Raw genomic sequence first — 20,243 nt, forward strand, 5'->3', positions numbered from 1 at the left:
TTAGAGACTCTAGGAACCACCAGTAACCCTGCATTCTGGGAGCGCAGCGCTCTTGTAGGGTTGTAAGGTACTATGAGCTCTTTAAGATAAGATGGTGCCTGACCGTTAAGAGCTTTGTAGGTCAGGAGAAGGATTTTAAATTCTATTCTGGATTTTACAGGAAGCCAATGCAGAGAAGCTAAAACAGGAGAGATGTGGTCTCTTTTCCTGGTTCCTGTCAGAACACGTGCCGCAGCATTCTGGATCAGCTAAAGAGTCCTTATGGATTTTTTCGAGCAGCCTGATAACAAAGAATTGCAGTAATCCAACCTAGTAGTAACAAATGCATGGACTAGTTTTTCTGCATCATTTTTAGATAGGATATTCCTGATTTTTGCAATATTACGTAAGTGAAAAAAGGCAATCCTTGAAATTTGCTTTATGTGGGAATTAAAGAACATGTCCTGATCAAAGATGACTCCAAGATTCTTCACAGTGGTGCTGGAGGCCAGGGTGATGCCATCCAGATTAACTATATCTTTGGATAATGCGTCACGGAGGTGCTTGGGTCCCAGAGCAATGACTTCCGTTTTATCTGAATTAACATTAGAAAATTACAGGTCATCCAGGTTTTAATATCCTGAAGGCACATTTGAAGTTTAGCTAACTGATTAGTTTCATCCGGCTTGATCGACAGATATAACTGAGTATCATCTGCATAACAATGAAAGTTTATGAAGTGCTTCCTGATAATACTGCCTAAAGGAAGCATATATAAAATAAACAGGATTGGACCGAGCACAGATCCTTGTGGGACTCCATGACTAACTTTGGCGTGCACAGAGGATTCATCGTTAACATGAACAAACTGAGATTGATCTGATAAATAAGACTTAAACCAGCTTAGAGCAGTCCCTTTAATGCCAATTAAATGTTCCAATCTCTGTAATAAGATATGATGGTCAATGGTATCAAATGCAGCGCTAAGATCTAATAACACAAGTACAGAGATGAGTCCTTCGTCTGATCAAACCAGGGCAAAATGCTTGCACTGATGATATAAATCATAGTCAAAAAGTAACATATCTGTTGCCTTTCTGCTGGACAATACAACGTTTACTGCAAATCTTGTAACACAGACTGAAAATAAATGCTAGGAAATACATTGGTGGAGGCTAGTGGCTTCCAGTAGTTAAGAGATAACACAATATTATTCATGAAGGTACATCTGCAATTTGGTATAGTGTCATATGTTGTTGGTTTTCTACCGCTCTTAAAGAATGGCTCTCGTTGTCGGCAGGATTCGAACCTGCGTGGGGAGACCCCAATGGATTTCTAGTCCATCACCTTAACCACTCGGCCACGACAACCTGAAACATCCCTATACCTGTTTGCATGAATGTTCATAAACATTTCAATTGGTTAGTAATACCAGACATGGACAAAGTGTAAATCATAGTCTGTGGATAGTTGTGGATGAAGTTTGATTGATTGATATGCTCCCTTATTTGTACAAGAGCTATTTTGTAACAGAGATCTAATGTTTTATCAAATCCGGTTGGGCAAATAACCTTTCTGCTTACTTCCTACTTGTTTCTGCATTTGTTAAGAGCTATGTCTGATGATGAACTCACTACCGGGACAACCCCAAAGAGAAGCACTTATGAACCCAATAATCATCAGTGTCTCCATTTGAGATGATCTGAATGTGATTACAATGACATCCATCTTCAGTTAGTCTGTAGCATTGTCATGTTCAACTGCCCCAACAAGTAGCACTTACTGAACTCAACAGTCAAGTCAATGCTAAAGTTAGGGTAATAAGAATGACTTAGAAAACATTTCAGCATTGTTCAACCAGTAACAAGGGAGAATATCCTTTTAAACATTTCTATAGGGAGGTCAGCAAAACTACCCGTCTGTCTGTAAAGACTACAACTCAACCCTTTTTCAAACCTAAGCTTTGTGAGTAACGTTTCCAGATGTCTTTGTGTAGGTGTTGCAGAAATGCTGGAGTAGTGTGGATACGTGGCCTAAATATAACAGCAGATATGCTTGTTATAGGAAAACAGTATTAAATTGAATATAGTCCAAGAAAGACAAAACTTTTACATAAGCATTGAGCATGTTCCTGCTGTCAAAGAGAGCTTTACCGTCACGTAGGATCACCTACCTCAGGATACAGGAATCAACAAAAACAACAAATGAGGCTAAAGAGTTATGTAAACATTTGAATTAAAACATGTATGTACATTAGTAAAGACAATGAAACCTGTACTCTTTTTCTATCTATGTTGTTTCTTCTTGCTGACATAGTGCCAAATGTTGTCTGGCTCACTGATGACTTGACTGAACCATTTAATTGTCTCACTCAGTGTTCAAAATTAAATAAAAATCAAACATGTTTTCTGCCCGGTTTCCAATCCGGGACCAGTTTCAGCAGAGTCTGAGTTAAAGGAAATGGTACTCTTTAAAAGTGTTGGGGTTCTACCGTTAAACTAATGAGGAAGAATCTGACAAATCTAAATGAACCAAAAACAAGTCCAGGAACTTACTCCTGTATCTGTCAAGTCCTGACCATTCCCTGACCAGGAATTGAACCAGGGCCGCAGCGGTGAGAGCACCGAATCCTAGCCACTAGACCATCAGGGAGTCACATCTATCCAATTCATCTTTGTAGATGTGAGTTTCCTTGTGCAAATGTGAAAAGTGACGTGTAAAGCTTTAAAAAGCTTTAAAAAAAGCTTTACAAATTTTGGGAAAAACCCAAAAAGATTTAAGAATGAAAATCAGAGGGAGAAGACAAGGACAGATCGGTGGCAGAAGACGGGGACAGATCAGAGGGAAAAGACGGGGACATATCAGAGGGAGAAGACAGGGACATATCAGAGGGAAAAGACAGGGACAGATCCGTGGGAGAAGACGGGTACATATTAGAGGGAAAAGACAGGGACATATCAGAGGGAGAAGACGGGGACATATAAGGGAGAAAAAACGGGGACAAATCTGTGGGAGAAGACGCGGACATAGCAGAGGGAGAAGACGGGGACAGATCAGAGGGAGAATACGGGGACAGATCAAAGGACCAACACACGGAGACTTTGATTCCTAATAATTAAACTGAAATAATAAATCTGTCTGCCTGGAGAAGACGGGGACAGATCCGTCTGGGGAAGACAGGGATAGATCAGAAGACCAACCCAAAATCACGAAGACAGAGACAGATCCTTTTATTCGTTCTTATTTCTTGTTGGAGAACAGAAGAACTCAGTTTTGTTTTTATTTTTCTGTTTGCGTCCGTTTTAAAACCCGAGCACCTTATTTAAGTTTTGTTGCATGAATGTTTTATTTTGAAAGAGTGTAAAACCACTTCCTAATGAAACAGGTTGAACTATCTGAGGTTTGTTCATAAAGTGTGTGTGCGTGTGCGTGTGTGTGTGTGTCAAAGAAAACAATGATTCAGTTTGAAATATATTTTCATCCACAAATTAATTTTAGTTTTCAAAGACTCGTAGTAACTCATAGTATAGTATGTCAAAATATTCATAAAAGTCATAGGATAACGTGTCAAAAATTCATAAAATTCATAGTATAATGTGTCAAAAAATTCATAAAAGTCAAAGTATAGTATGTCAAAAACTCAAAAAAATAATAGTATAATATGTCAAAAAATTCATTAAAATTCATAGTATAATTTGACAAACTATTCATAAAATGTCATAAAAAGTTATTGTATAGTATGTCGAAATATTCCTATAAAGTCGTAGTGTAGTATGTCGTAAAAAGTCTAAATTTAAAGTTCTTGTTGTAAAACAAGAAGAATCTAAAGTCCTCTGGAGAATGCGGGCATTGATCCCGCTACCTCTCGCATGCTAAACAAGCGCTCTACCATTTGAGCTAATTCACCTTTTCAACAAAGTCCTAGTATGTTGAAAAAACTCATAAGTCATAGTATAGTAAGACAAAAATTCATAAAATGTCATAAAAATTCATAGTAGAGTATGTCAAAAAATTCATAAAAGTCATAGTATAGTATGACAAAATATTCATAAAATGTCATAAAAAGTCATAGTACAGTGTGTCAAAAATTCATAAAAAGTCGTAGTATAGTATGTCAACAAAAACTTAAAAAGTCATAGTCACTTTCTTAAAAGTATGTTGAAATATTCCTAAAAAGTCATAGTGTAGTATGTCGTAACAAGTCCAAATTTATAGTTCTTGTAAAACAAGAAGAATCTAAAGTATGTTCAAAAAATTCATAAAAGTCATAGTATAGTATGTCAAAAAAGTCATAGTATAATGTGTCAAAAATTCATAAAAGAAAGCGCTCCATCAGTTTCCTGCTGATAACCATGGCCTCAGATTTAGAGGTGCCGATCCTCATCCCAGCCGCTTCACACTCGGCTGCAAACCGATCCAGTGAGTGCTGAAGGTCACAGACCGATGATGTCATCAGGACCACATCTTCTTCAAAAAGCAGCGATGAGATCCCGAGCCCACCGAACTGCAACCCCTCCCCGCCCCGACTACGCCTTGATATCCTGTCCATAAATACTACAAACAGGATTGGTGACAATGCGCAGCCCTGGCGGAGGCCAACCCTCACCTGGAATGATTCCCACTTGCTGGAAAATAAACCGTTCACTGCAAATCTTGTAACACAGACTAAAAGTAAATGCTGAGAAATAGATACATACTGTGGATTCTCATGGAGGAAGCTTGAGTGGTTGATATGCTCCCTTATTTGTACCATAACAGAGATCTAATATTTTGTCAAACCGGGTTGGGCGAGTAACCTTTCTGGTTACTTCTTGTCAAATGAAGGAAGTAACCACACAATCAGAACTACTGCGATGGCTGGGAATTAAACCCAGGTCAACTGCTTGGAAGGCAGCTAAGCTCACCACTATACCACTATTGCTGGACAACAGAGTTGGTGTCCTTAAAGGTTGGATTTTTCCTTTTTATGAAATTAAGGCATTAAGCTCAATTTCCAAAAGATGATTTTTAGGGGTCCAAGCCCGAGGATGCATGCACCGCAGTAATCGCAAGGCGATACGCGGTTCACACAGCAGGGTTATACCTTTGACTTTTTTTTGGGAGGAGGGGTGTATCAATCTCAGTAAAGAGAAACAACTGATGAATGAAATCATGATATGATCAAATGAACAAATGATGAAACGGATAGATTTTTAAAAAGCTTTTAGAAACATTAGACTATATGATGATTGTTTACAGAAACATTTGTTTTCCACATTTTAAATATATTACAATATGATTTAAAATATAAAAGACATAATAGTGACCAATGACAGTTGACATATCATGAAGTGTTTTAGTCAAACAGTTCAAATGTTGATTATCAGAGATGAAATCAGATGAATGTTTCTGTGTTTGAGTCTCAGATCTGCTTCACAGTGCAGAGTGTGTGTGATGGTGAACAGACTGAACTTTGATTTCAGCACCTGGTCTTCAGTCAGTGTTTCTGTCCACAGGAGAGACTCTCAGTCCTGCAGAGGACACAGAGACACTGAGGAACCAGACCAGAACCCAAACCCAGGATAGAGAGGCTGAGTGAATGTGGTGTAGAAGGTGTGGAGGTGGATCAGTGAGTCAGAGGAGACTGTGTAGAAGGACAGAGAGCCAGCAGGAACGTCCACATACACTGCTACTCTGTTAGAGACAGAGCAGGAAGTGAGGTCTGTTCTTCTGTTATTGTGACAGACAGAGTAACCACCATCAGACCAGTTCAGACTCCAGCAATGATCATTATATCCAAACACACAGTCTCTACTGTCTCCTTTCCTTCTGATTCCTCTGTAACTCACTGATATATCAACCTCTCCTCTCTTCTCGACCTCCCAGTAACAGCGACCAGTCAGACCATCTCTACACAGCAGCTGATGCGAGATGTCAAATCTGTCTGGATGATCAGGATATGACTGATCCTCCTCCACATTTGTCACCTTCCTGTTGTTGTCAGACAGTTTGAGGTCTCTGTGTACTGAGTTTCATCAGATGATGGAGTTCTACTATCTGTCCACTAGATGGAGCTAACTGACCATCTAATGAGCTGAAGATCAGCAACTTGTACAGCAGCAGGTATCTCTCCAAGGGGCCTCCGTGTCACATATTACTTTGATACTTTACAGTTTTTTTGGATTGCTTAAGCACGATTTTCAAAACAGGGCCCGTGTTTTCAAAACACTACACACAATTAGCACAACCACACACCCAACTAGCAAAACACTACAGATCCTTCGCATAATTAAACACTCTTGTAAAAACTATACACTTCTGTTTCAAAACCACACTTTGTTGCCATATGAAACACACACGTTTCACATTACTATACTCTGTTTGCACGAGTTACACTCTGCTCTGATAAACTTAAAACACTTTTAGCACTTCTACTTCCCTATGATTAGAGTTGGCTACCATCAACAAAGTACAAATACAATGTAAATTCACCAAACACTACACAAGACCAATGTTGCAGACTGAAGAAACTCATTTATTTCTCAACACGACCAAAATGTTGACATGGAGATTCATAATACTGTAACAAAATGTCACTTTACGTATTGTACTGTAAAAAACAAAACACTAGACATTGTCTCTTCGCCTAGCTGGATCTGGCCAGAGAATTTCATCAACATCGCAGGCAATGTTGTCATTAGCAAGACACCTTGGAAAGAAACGTCTTGAATGACGAATCCATCCTTGCATTGCTGCTACCTCCATCTGGTCACAGGCCTCCTCCATGGCTTGGATGAGGGGTACCTCAGCCTGGAGACGGAGATCATATACCTTCCACCGCCATGCCGAGAAAAACTCTTCTATAGGGTTGAGAAATGGAGAGTATGGTGGAAGATATAGGACGGTGAAATGTGGATGTTGCTGAAACCAGTTGTGAACCAGAGCAGAGCGGTGGAAAGACACATTGTCCCAGACAACAATGTATTGCATATGATCGATTTGATTTGCTGCTGTTATGTTGTGCAATTGGTCCAAGAATGTGAGTATGAGTGCTGTGTTGTAAGGGCCCATATGGGCATGGCGGTGGAGGACCCCATTCTGTGTAATGGCTGCACAGAGTGTTATATTACCCCACGTTGCCCTGGGACATTGACTATAGCCCTGTGGCCAATGATGTTTCTTCCCCTCCTTCGTGTTCTCGTCAGGTTGAACCCAGCCTCATCTACGTAGATGAACTCATGCTGGATCTCCTCTCCATCCATTTGTAAAACTCTCTGAAGAACAGTGTCAGGCAAAATTGTGGTCAGTGTAGATCTAGTATACATATTACAGTACAGTAAAAGATTATGAGACAGTATGCAAGATCACAATGCTTAGGTGAATACATACCTCTGCATAATCATGCCGCAGTCGTTTCACCCTTTCGGAATTGCGCTCGAAAGGCACTCGATAAATTTGCTTCATTTGAATATGGTTTTTTATTAGGATGCGTGCCAGTGTTGATGTTGAGACCTGATGGATATTGTTGAAACCGACGTGGTTATTGACAATGTTAGCTTGGAGCTGATTGAGGGTTATAGCATTGTTGGCCAAAACCATGTTTACTATCTCCCTCTCTTGCTGTTCTGTGAACATAGGAGGCCTTCCCCCTCGTCGTTCCTGACCCTCAATCCTATGTAGAGAAAAGAACAGTAAACAATAGTACAGTAATTTCACAGGAAAAGGTAACAGAAGTGCTGATAGTGCATAGAATACAGTACTGTAAGCAGTTGCTGAAACTGTGCAGATGTTTTTGATATGATGATATTTTTACAATACCTATTTTCCAGTCGAAATGTTCTTATCACACTTGCCCCTGTGTGTCGGCTTAGATCTGGCTGTACTCGCAGTCCAGCCTCCCTCAGCGTCAGGCCGTGGTTGACAACGTGGTCAACCAGTGTTGCGCGGATCTCATTTGTCAGATTCGGCCCTCTTTGAGCACCTTCTTGTCTTCCTCTTCCTCTTCCTCTACCTCCAGCGTGGCCTCCATCTCTTCCTCTTCCGTTGATTCCTCCTCTGTTGATTCCTCCTCTGTTGATTCCTCTTCCTCCCCTTCCTCCTCTTCCTCCTTGTCCTTCTCCTCCTCCTCCTTGTCGTCCTCCTCCTTCTCCTCCACCTCGTCCTCCACCTCGTCTAACTATTTCTCTGACTCTTTCCATTGTGCTTGAAGACCGATGAACTCACCTGCTGCTTTTTGTAGTGCTTATACACCTGATTGGTGTGTCTACAATTAAGCAAACAAGTGTTTGCACACCTGATGACTGTGTTGAATCAATTGGTTGGAAGGTGCGGTAATTTGACAGTCAGTGCTTTGGTATTGCAAGGAAGTGACTTCATAATAGATGTTTGTGTGTAATGTATGTTAAGTGTGTTTAGTGTTTTGCAAATCACTGTGTGTAGAGTTTTGCAACAAGTGTGAGGTTGACAATGTGCTTATAGTTGTGCAAATATGGGCTGATGTTTTGCTTGTTGAGTGTAAGGTTTTGCTAGTAGTGTACTACTTTTAACTTTAGTGTGTAAGCAATCCAAAAAAACTGTAATATTCTAAGTGTCTAACAACATTATGGGAAGGATTTCTAAGGAGGTCAACCTTTCTGTTAAAGATTAAGATCCTTTTTAAAACATAAAAGTCCGTGAAATTGCGTTCGCTAAACCCACCAGACTCCATGTAAATAACAGGTGATTTTAGCATCGTAACACACGGCTTCTAAAACCTCTCTGAGCACCGCTGGCTCTGGCTGCCTGGAGCCTGCGTGTGTTGGGTGTGCGATTATCGGCTACGTTTCTTCTTTCTTTCATTCCAATTTCGGGTCTTTCAGTCACAGTGAAAACCGGGGACATTTCTGGGGACAGATCCAGCCGGGGACAGGTAGCCAAAATCGGGGACTGTTTCCGGAAACCGGGGACGTCTGGTCACCCTATGCCAGGTCCTCATACAGGTAAAGCATGAGCTCTACCACTGAGCTACATCCCCTGAAGAATTTCAGATTTTTAATAGTTTTTTCTGAGATAGACTTAGGCTGAATCCCATTCCTTCCCCTTACCCCTACCCCTTACCCCTTCCCCTAGCTTTTGCGCGTTCACACGGGACCTAGTGCTGTCCCTATTACGAGCTAGGGGTAGGGGATAGACCAAGGGGTGTATACCCCTTGGAACCTAGTGTGGACGCGACCTCACTTGAAAACACACAGGCATCAATGGCTGCCCGTCGACCAGAGAGACACATGAATGTAAGTACTTTCGGCTTAAATAATTGATTAAAAAGTTACGACAGTCTTGTTTTGTGGTCTATGCAGTCCTGTACATGTATACTTGCAACCATGTTCCTAACTGAAACTTTTTAAAAATCGCTAGCTTGCAATGCTAATGCTAATCGCTAATCGCTAATGCTGATCGCTAATGCTAATCGCTAATGCTAATCGCTAATGCTAACGCTAACGTTGTTTTGCACAACAGTCCCACATATTTCTGCCTTGAATGGACTGTATACATTGCATAGATTGTATAGCTATATATATATATATATATATATATATATATATATATATATATTAATATTAACGGTCTACGATACATCGCTACATGCTTTACATATACCGCCCTGTATCACACAGGAGGAGACAGGAGGACACCCCAGCTAACAATTTTTGGTTCCCAGAACGTTCTGGGAACGTTCGTTTTTGGTTGTGGGAACGTTCCCTGAAGGTTTGTTTTGGTTGTAGTTTGGTTGTCTGCTGGTTAATTGGAAGGTTTTCTTAACGTTCCGGGAACGTTCGTTTTTGGTTATCGCGAACGTTCTCCTAACGTTCTCTAAAAGTTACAACCTTTAGAGAACGTTAGGCGAACGTTCCGAAAACGTTGCAACCTTTAGCGAACGTTAGGGGAACGTTCCCTTAACGTTGCAACCTTTAGAGAACGTTAGGGAACGTTCCCTTAGCGTTGCAACCCTCAGCGAACGTTACGGAACGGTCTCTTAACGTTAGGGGAACGTTCGCTGTAACCAAAAACGAACGTTCCCAGAACGTTAAGAAAACCTTCCAATAAACCAGCAGACAACCAAACTACAACCAAAACAAACCTTCAGGGAACGTTCCCAGAACGTTAAGAAAGCTTATTCCCCTAACCTTTAAACAACACCCATACTCTATGTGTGTATGTATGTACTGTAAATACACACGTACATACATACAAAAGTTATATTAGTATGAAGGAATGAACAGGCAAACTTGATGGCATTTCAAAACTTTAATATTCAAACAACTGAAAAAGAAACAACAAAGATAAGGATGTAGTGTAAATGTAGTGCAAGATGCATAAAGATGGGTTTGTAAAGTGTGTGCAAAATAAGTCACTAAAACAATATATTAATAAAAAAGTTAAAAAGGGGCTCCATGGCTCAGTCCTTCTCAGCTGGCCTATAAAGAAATAAACAAAAGTTAGACATGTAATACTAAGAATGAACACATTAACACATTTTTTTTGATGAACTTTCTTATGAACATAATGCAGAAGAACTTAAATTTACCGTCTGTGTGGGGCAAACTTCAGAACTTGCCCAATCAAATCCTCCGCTTCTGCAGCAGTCAGCGCAGGGAAGTTTTTCTGGCAGGCCGCTAGAGTAGAAGTCAAAATGAAGCAAAGTTATAGGTCAAATTAAAACCTCTTGTCAGCCAAGCTAAGCATAATACTAATGTGAAGAATAAAATAAAACCTGCCTGTTATAACCCTGCATACAGCCAGGTCCTGGAAGGCTTTCTTTGTCTTTCTTCCCCGCAGGCTGGACTGTCTCAGCAGCATGCGGCGGATGGCATCACCTCCAGTACAACCACCGAAGGTTGACCGGAAAAATTGCTGTAAAACATATAGTAACAGATTATGCATACAGTGTAGAGCTTGTACAATCTCATTTTGTAAGAGAAGTCAGTTCAGTTAAGATATTAGATTTTATGCAATTATATAGTGTTTGTCTTAGGGCAGAACTATGGCCACTTAATTTCCATATTGTTCCTCCTCTCCATACACACATACATACATCCATACATACATACAAACACGTGAGCAACCTGAGTCTTACCTCTCATTTTGATCTCCATGTCTGAGCCACCTCCCTCTGTGTGAGTTCTTCTGTTTAAAACAACAAAAATGTTGTGTTACTCTAGTGATCCTTGCCATTAAATTGTACTTCTTTGCAAATACAAAAATCAAAGCAACTGTACCTTCAACTGTGTCCCAAGATGAAGTGGCAGTCCGTGGTAGGGTCACTAAAGACTCATCCTGCTCTGGGCAACCAGCTGGTTTCCTGCATGGCGTTGATACATATAAAAATAAATTATATGATTTTTTTATAAGATGAAGTTGATAGGTTGCCTGCACATGCCATTACAAAATATGAACCTATTCTTTTATATCAGACAAAATATATATTAAAACAACTTACATGCAGGTGGTGGAGGAAGTGTTATCTGCTGAGCTGAAAAAAGACAGGAAGAGACAAACATTAGAACAATCCCATGATATGCACCATGTTGACTGTCATTGGTTCCATGTTAAGAAATATGACTGTTTTATATAAATGCATACATAAATTTTAACTTCCAGACAGGGCTTCCAGACGCACGCTCCGTCCTGGACAGTTTATCTGGTCGTGCAACAGATTCATCTGTAATACAGAGACCATATAGCGTGTACCCATTGCAAAATCTGTGATTTGAAATATGTGAAAAAATGTAGTCTATAATAAAGGTCTTACCATCGCTTGAAGAATCTGTCATGAACCTCCTTGGGCGTCGGCGCTGCCTTTTTTGGACACTTGCTTCATCTTCTGTCTGGATGCTGGAAGTGTCCCTCAGCCGCCGACACCGGTCCACAGCTTTGGCGTAGGAATCTATGTTAAGAGAACATTTGTGATCCAGTAGTGCAAAAAAAGAAGAAAGAAAAGCAGTTCCATACAGAGAAAATTATTTATTTACATATAGTATAGCAGCAATAGGTTACCTGTACACAGCCATATTTTTTTAACTGGATATTTGGCCCAGCTGCTGTTGGGCAAATGGCACGCTGTGATTTGGAGCAGAGCGAGGTGACATGGAGCTCCTGTAGAGCATGAGCAGATAATCCATCTTCTCCTCAAATGTCTCCATCCGGATTCATCTGAAATAACAGATCATACAATTTGTACTGATTGCAAAAATATTTAAATGTATACAGTCAGTGTAAACATTGTACGTGACAAGATTTCTGCATTGTAGCCCAGATACTTTGTAATGGGGAGACACAGCATCCACAGAAATGCATAGTGTAAAGCCAGTACTGCAGCTGTGTAGCAACACATTACGTCCCTTGCTGTATCCTTCACTCAGCTTGCCGATAACTGGCTAAAGTGCGTTGCAAGATGGCTGCCGATCTACCTGGACTAAGGATTTTGATTATCTTGGCTTTATTTATGTACTGTAGTACACTAATTAAAAAAAGACCGAAAACGGATATCTTATTTGTAACATAAACGAAAGCATTTTAACATGATTACACAAAACATACAATGCAACAAAGCAGAAACGTCGTGCACAGCAGCAAACAAAGTGCAAGATTTATGCAATCCATCTAAAGCCCAACTCTGGCCTCGCCCTTTTGAATGGGAGAGCTAGGGGCCTTCTATGATAGCATCAAAATCAACATTTTTAAAACACTAAGAAGGCTCGACACAACATGAAACTTTACTCCAAGTCTCACCTGGGGCTCAACACATAAACTCAGCATGGAGAACATGGTTTGTGCACAAATAGTTTACTAAAAAGAAAAGATTTGGAGCAGCTCACTGCATGACTAGCATAGCATAATGGCGGACGACGTTGAAAAACTAACTAAAGTTAGTTGTTGACTTCAGCCAAACTTTTATTTTTGGTCAACCTAACAAGAACCGGAATATAACAAAGCCATACGAGGAAAGAGTTTAATGTTAAACCACAAACCCTCCCATTACAACCACAACATCATTTAACTGCAAAGTATTTCGCTTACCTCTCCGTGAGCTGAGCCGCGTGGTCCTGGTCCCGTCGCTTTTTCTTCTTCTAACGGGAGAATCGGTCTGCTCAGAGCAGAGCCCCCTACTGGTGGGGGGCTGTAACGGTTAGGTTTTCAAACTGAATAAAGAAGTGAATTATCTTAGTTGTGAAAATCGTCCCATTGATAGATTCCTCTTTTAAGTTGTTTCACTAAGACAGTTAAAAAAACGAAGTCAAGCAAAAGTACTGTTTTAAGCTAAATTGATATCAGCCTTAAAATAAATGCTATGCTGTTTATCTTTCTTAAATTTTATAAGTCGAATCATTTTTGAGTGAATAAATCAAGTGACAGCAAACCATGCTACTTCTAACTCAGAACAACCAAAAACAACCAAACGGGAACGTTGTGTAAAGGTACGGCGCAACCGCAGGGGAACGTTACCGTTGTTTGGTTCTCTTAACGTTTAGAGAACGTTATAACCAGGAGGGAACGTTCCCTAAACGTTAGCTTTTAGTTTGGTTCGAACGAACCTTTAGAGAACCAAAAACTAACGTTCCCTAAACGTTCTGTGTTAGTGGGGTGGTGGAGATATGCTGCTCATCATAATAATAGTAGTGATTATATACATGGCGTCTGGTGGAGATATGCTACTCTATACATGCTAAAGGTAGTGATTATTTACATGGAGTCTGGTGGAGATATGCTGCTCTATACACGCTAAAAGTAGTGATTATATACATGGCGTCTGGTGGAGATATGCTACTCTATACATGCTAAAAGTAGTGATTATTTACATGGAGTCTGGTGGAGATATGCTGCTCTATACACGCTAAAAGTAGTGATTATATACATGGCGTCTGGTGGAGATATGCTACTCTATACATGCTAAAAGTAGTGATTATTTACATGGAGTCTGGTGGAGATATGCTGCTCTATACACGCTAAAAGTAGTGATTATTTACATGGAGTCTGGTGGAGATATGCTGCTCTATACACGCTAAAGGTAGTGATTATTTACATGGAGTCTGGTGGAGATATGCTGCTCTATACACGCTAAAGGTAGTGATTATTTACATGGAGTCTGGTGGAGATATGCTGTTCTAGTGATTATTTACATGACCTGCAGGCGGCGGCCTTCTGTCTTTTAGACTTTTAATCTGAAAAGCCCCAATTTAAAGTAAACCGGAAGTTTGTGGCTTGCAGCGGGATAGCTGTGTTTTGTTTGCTGCTGAGCTTCTAAGTGAGTTTTTTGGGAGACAGAGCTCCAGGTGAACCCGCACGTGTTCAGGTAAATATCTTAATAACTGCTCTGTTACACGGCAGCCAGAGTGCGTGCGAACAATAAGCGAATAGAAGCCCGAGCGGCGCATGCGTTAACACGTCGGGCTAGCTCTGTTGTTAGCTCCGCAATTAGTTTCGTGGCTAACTGCTAGCTCCGCTATTAGCTTCATGACTAACTGCTAGATCCTCCGCTAGCTCCGCAGTTACCTTCGTGGCTAGCTTCTAGCTCCGCTGTTAGTCACGAAGCTAACGTCTAGCCCCGCTGTTAGCCACGAAGCTAACGTCTAGCTCCGCTGTTAGCTTCGTGGCTAACTACTAGCTACGCTATTAGCTTCGTGGCTAACTGCTAGCGTTAAAGTCTCAGCTCTCTTCTAATGTGTGTTGTGTTGTCTGATTTAACGTAATTTTTCCGTGGTTTTAGTCAGTTTGAGAGGAGTTATATATGCTAGCAGCCTTGGACAGAAGTTAACTGGCTAATTAGCAGTCCATGGTGCTTGTTTCTTAAAGCATTAATTATTTTACTGTGAAATTCACTTCACAGTAATTCAATTTTTATAAAAAAATCCTGAAATAGTCCAAATTTTACAAGAAACTGGAAAAAAATCACTAATAAAGTACAGTAACATAAAAAGGTCTAAAGAAATTGTAATATTTCAAGAGAGTGAACTATGTGTATATGTGTGAATATGTGTTCATGTTATGTTGTCTTGCCACTAAATTTTCCTTCGGGATGAATAAAGTATCTATTTATAGTATCTATATATAGTATCTATCTATAGTATCTATCTATCTATAGTATCTATCTATCTATAGTATCTATCTATCTATAGTATCTATCTATAGTATCTATCTATCTGTAGTATCTATCTATAGTATCTATCTAGCTATAGTATCTATAATATTTATCTATAGTATCTGTCTATCTATTTATCTATAGTATCTATCTAGCTATAGTATCTATTTAAAGTATCTAAATCTATGGTATCTGTCTATAGTATCCATCTACAAGTACATTCAACCAATACTACGTTTTCCTCCAGTCCGTTATGAATGTAGAACTCTGAGTTAGGGCTGCACGATTATGTTTATGGCCAAAATGATAATCACGATTATTTTTATCAAAATTGTCATCACGGTTATTTGTTGCTTTTAACCACACACCTTTTATAGTCACATAGGTTGTTTATAACTGCTTTCACAGCCATATTATGCTACACTCTTCTTATGTTGAATAGACAGCTGCAACACATGGAAATGAAAATTATCTGAAATAAATAGCCTAGGATATATTTAAATTAAAAATGTATCTCTGTTAAAGCTCCTTCACTTGTTTTCAACAATAACTGGCTAAAAGAGCTGGGGGGGGGGTGGACGTACTCACAGACGGTTGACCCAGTATGAATGGGGGGGTGGGCGTACTTATGAATGGGTCCAGCAGGCTCCGTCTCACACGCTGTTACTCATATTTAACTAGCACCGACTAGCACCGGTCACTGCTGTTCTCTGAATAACACAGACGGCACAAAATGTTGCGTTTACTGGTAAACTGGTAAACCTTGAGACCAATGCACCTCAAACTTGCCCAAAACCTTCGAACCCCACTGTATGCCCTTAAAGAAGTGACCAGGCCTGCCTTGTTGCCCCATCAAAACGTCTTTCTGAACTTTCCATTTCACACAGGAACATCTGGAGATGTTCTGCTAAATGAAGTGTGGTTGGTCCAGACTACTGTGCATGTAGCTTGTAGCTCCAGTTAATGACTTTGGGCCTTACATTTAGTAGTTCTTCCAGTCTGAATGCAGGAGATACTTGACACTCTGGAGTCCTATGGATTGGTCCCTCATCAGCCCTTGCATTTTCTCCATTCAAACAGAAGATTTTAATCTAGTAAACAGGGTGGCCGCGGGTCCTTAAAAGTCTTAAATCACGTTTCCTAAAATTAAGGCCTTAAAAAGCATTAAATTGTCTTAAATTCAGATTGGGTAGGTCTTAAATATGTTTGTGTCATGTCACGGCGAAAATGCAGGCAATCTGTTGTCGAATATTTTTTCCCGGTAGGCTTTGCGCTGCGTTGTCACGGTAACATAAGCCCATTTGTACATGTCCTATCCCCTGACCAATCAGCTATCCTAACATTAACCACTCCAACCAATCAAGCTCTTGCTGCGGGTGTTGGCGTGGCCGTAGTCAGTGAGATTTGTAATTTTGCGGGATTCGTAATTTAGCAGCATGCAGGTGATACAGTAATTGTTGATAGCCGTCTAGAAACACAGGAAATGCAAGTTCAGTGACAAATGGCTTGAAAACAACGAGGATCCTTGGTTAAGGTCGGTGCCTGAAAATGCTTATGAAGCGAACTGCGTTATGTGTCGGAAGATTTTCAAACTTGGGCTAATGGGGATCAGAGCGGTGGAATCGCACGTACAAAGCAAAAAACACAGAGACTAGCCTACGTAAAGGCACGCCAGCAACCCGCCATCGCTAGTTTCTGCTCCACCGCTAGCAACGATGTCAACGCTACAACGCTAGATGTTATGCGGGAAATCTACAGCCAACAACGCCAGCTGACCTACGAGCAGTTTGTGGCTCTACGCCAACACTCCGGGCAGAGGGGACGGGGGGGGGCTGAGGACCGGGACAAGACACAATTCATACAGGTCAAATGACGGGACTGAAGAAGTGTTCCAAGCAATGCTTCCAGATTCAAGGCTTGTACAGTCATTTACCTCTGGAAAAGACAAGACCAGATACGTGGCTAAATTTGGATTGGCGCCATATGTAAAAAAGGACCTCATCACAGAAGTCCAGAAATGCGGTGCGTTTGTAATTATGTTCGACGAGACACTGAGCCAGACAACCAAAAGCAAACAGCTGGACTTGCATGTGCGTGTATCGTTATAATTTGGGAAGGCTTTCTCAAGTGCAAAGTCACTGTTTTGTTTATTATAGTATATTAATTATTTTCCAAGTATATTCACAAAAGCTCAGGAGTAGACATCAAAACTTGAACAAAAATTGGTCACATGGAGACCTGAAAACACACATATAGATACACACACACACACACACACACATTCCCACACCGCAAAACACTCATACACACTGCTGTCTACTCTCTCTCCATGATGAGTCCTCCACAAACTGCAACCCATCCATCTGAGTCTCTCTCTCTCTTTCTTCTCTCTCTCTCTCTCTCTCTCTCTCTCTCTCTCTCTCTCTCTCTCTGTCTGTTAGGCACAAATCATATATGAGTCTTTGCATTTTAAAAGCAGCTGGAATTGGCATTTAATTATTTTTGTTCAAAAGGAACAGTGTTTTTTTTAAATATTCACTTGATGTTATTTCACTTGATGTTATAACTATTTGTTCAAGGGACCCAAATGTTCTGAAAATATTGTAATATAATTTAGGACATCAATTACATTTTTGTGTTATGCTTTTAGATTACACACATTAAGTCCATGTTCTTAAACTCAACAGATTATTGTTATTTTACCATACTGTTAATTTTGTGTTTACTTGGAAAGATTACTGTATATTTCCACTTTGTATTTCCATCGTAAATTTGGTCTTAAATTTCATTTAGAATTGGTATTAAAAAGTCTTAAAAAGTCTTAAATTTAACTTGTTAATACCTGTAGCCACCCTGCTTCCTTAAATATGTATATATACAGTATATAGATTAAATATGGTCCATAACTGACACCTGTTTCTTCACAGAATAATTAGCTCACTAATTGAACACAACACTGCTATTATTATGAACATGCTCCTTTCAATTACATATTAAATTCCACAGAATGAGCAGCATGCATGTCATGACTGTTGGTTTGGCCTGTGTTTGTCAGAGGAGTCAGTGATGCTAAGCAGTTTTATTCCAGAGCACAGCAGAAAGCTCTGCTGAGCTTCAGAAATGCTTGAGGAAATGGAGCTTGTGTGGAAAATACCACATTACACTACCATATTACTTACTTACACAATAATGCTGGCTATACATGTTTGATTTAGCAAAAACAACAACCTAAAACAAAAGGTCAAAGGTCAACTGGTGCCCCTCATTGTTAATGCCTATCAGGGACAATGGTTCCAATTTACTTTACTGGAGTAGAGCTGTTCCAGCAACATGAAGACAACACGGTAACCCCTACAGATACCAGTGAAAGCTAAAAATCTGTGGGAAAATGTTACATTTACAACTTTCCCGGCACAAAAAAATCCCGGATGATATGCCATTTGTTACTAAACAGCTGGCTAAAAGGCTGGCAACAAATGGAGGCCACGCATAAATTGATAAAAAGTAATTTATTCATCACAAACTAGCCAACACTGGATGTTACATTTCCCCTAATGCAACTCCATAATAGTGATGTTGGCAGATAATTAAGAAAGGTAATGCGTCAGTCAAACATGTTCCATTGACGTGCTCTAAATGTTTTTTTCTAGTTAAAAGATAGAGCTCTACAGCATGGCACCTCACTAACTCACTCTCTTGGTTTTTCTCTGTTGATAGAAACGGAGAGGAAGAGGAGTCAAATGTCACCGCTGTCAGCAGTGTGATAAATCCTTCACATCATCAGGACATTTAAAGATTCATCAGAGAGTTCACACTGGAGAGAAGCCTTACAGCTGTGATCAATGTGGGGCAGCTTTCACACAACAGAGTAACCTAAAAACACATCAACGCATTCACACTGGAGAGAAGCCGTACTGGTGTGAACAATGTGAGGAAACATTTTCTCAGAGTGGTAACCTTAAAAAACACCAGCGCATTCACACTGGAGAGAAACCGTACAGCTGTGAACAATGTGGGAAAACGTTTTCTCAGAGTGGTCACCTTAAAAGTCACCAGTGCATTCACACTGGAGAGAAACCGTACAGCTGTGAACAATGTGGGAAAACCTTTTCTCAGAGTTGTCACCTTAAAAGACACCAGCGCATTCACACTGCCTCGTTGTGAACATGTTTCAGAGCCAAGCTGTTTCCTCCTCCTCATGCCCTGATAGCTGTGTTGTTATATTCTGATCTTCTCTCCACATTGAAGGCTGACCAGCAGTAACTTTATCTTCTGAGCAGCATGTATGTTATTGTGGATCAGCTGGACTGTTTTCTGCCTGTCCTCAGAACCCTTTAACATTTAGGCACTAATATCGTTGCCTGAACCCATCCTTTTAAAAATACATTTTTTAAATGTACTTTTTTTTTTTTAAACGAGCACAAAAAGACAGCAACATTTAAGAACGGCTTCTTAATTACTATATGGTCTAAATTAAATGAAAAAAAAAGAAGTAATATTTCTCCAGTAAATTGCTGCTAAATGACAAAAACAACTACTGGAAATAGGCAGCGCTGGTGTTTTAGTAGCACCGAAATCCCCGTTACTATTCGGTCCGATAGATACCGGGTGTTAAGGCACCGGTGCCGTACTAGCACCGGGTTTTTGTACCCAACCCTAACCACAATGTACCCACCGTGGGAAGGAGAAGGCCCAAAGGAGAAACATTAAGACGTTTAAAGATGTTTTGGTTGGAAAACGTAGACATGTTTGAAACTTTGATTTTGATTTTATTTTGTAAAAACTTTCTTCTCATCTCTAGAAACATACAATTTTTTTTGGGCTGAAAGGAAGTCACTGTAATTTTCATTTTAGGAATACATTTTTGTCACCTTTAAATATTTCTAAACTCTCAAAAGTTGGCAAAAACTCTAACCTTTGAGCATTGTCAGTTTAATAAGCGCAAATTCAATATTTGTGTAAATTGGTCCAAACAGTCCTCTCATCATTAGAACACACTAGAAGCTGGCCATTTTTAATTGTACGCTCTCAAATTATTGTTTTGTAGTTTAACATGTTGTCCTACTTTGTGGAATTTCATTTAATAATCTTTGTCTGACATTTCATATTTTCTGTGACTGAATGTTATTTTAAATCTGTTGCGGCCTGTTCAGACTGATAGTAAAGACAC

At 40.0% G+C, this 20,243-nt stretch overlaps 3 long non-coding RNA genes and 1 other non-coding gene across 4 annotated transcripts in view; all 4 read right to left on the reverse strand.

Moving 5' to 3' along the window:
• Positions 1–1,267: 1,267 nt before the first annotated feature.
• trnas-aga (transfer RNA serine (anticodon AGA)) lies at positions 1,268–1,349 on the reverse strand. The gene has a single exon. It is a non-coding gene; the product is annotated as a tRNA-Ser (tRNA).
• A 4,108-nt stretch (positions 1,350–5,457) lies between these two features.
• LOC116673272 (uncharacterized) overlaps positions 5,458–20,243 on the reverse strand; it is a 17,534-nt gene continuing 2,748 nt past the window's right edge. The window contains exons 2-3 of the long non-coding RNA XR_004327809.1: positions 11,286–11,288; positions 5,458–5,767 (exon numbers count right to left, since the gene is read on the reverse strand). This is a non-coding gene — a long non-coding RNA (uncharacterized LOC116673272). The remainder of the gene's footprint in view (positions 5,768–11,285; positions 11,289–20,243) is intronic.
• On the reverse strand, positions 7,440–7,815 carry LOC116673274 (uncharacterized). Its single transcript, XR_004327811.1, has 2 exons — positions 7,777–7,815; positions 7,440–7,630 (listed from the first exon to the last, which is right to left on the reverse strand). It is a non-coding gene; the product is annotated as an uncharacterized LOC116673274 (long non-coding RNA).
• LOC116673273 (uncharacterized) lies at positions 11,796–13,184 on the reverse strand. The gene is made up of 3 exons (XR_004327810.1): positions 13,015–13,184; positions 11,992–12,147; positions 11,796–11,881 (listed from the first exon to the last, which is right to left on the reverse strand). It is a non-coding gene; the product is annotated as an uncharacterized LOC116673273 (long non-coding RNA).

The sequence above is a fragment of the Etheostoma spectabile genome, chromosome 23 (genome assembly GCF_008692095.1).
Source record: "Etheostoma spectabile isolate EspeVRDwgs_2016 chromosome 23, UIUC_Espe_1.0, whole genome shotgun sequence".
NCBI classification, from domain to species: Eukaryota; Metazoa; Chordata; class Actinopteri; order Perciformes; family Percidae; genus Etheostoma; species Etheostoma spectabile.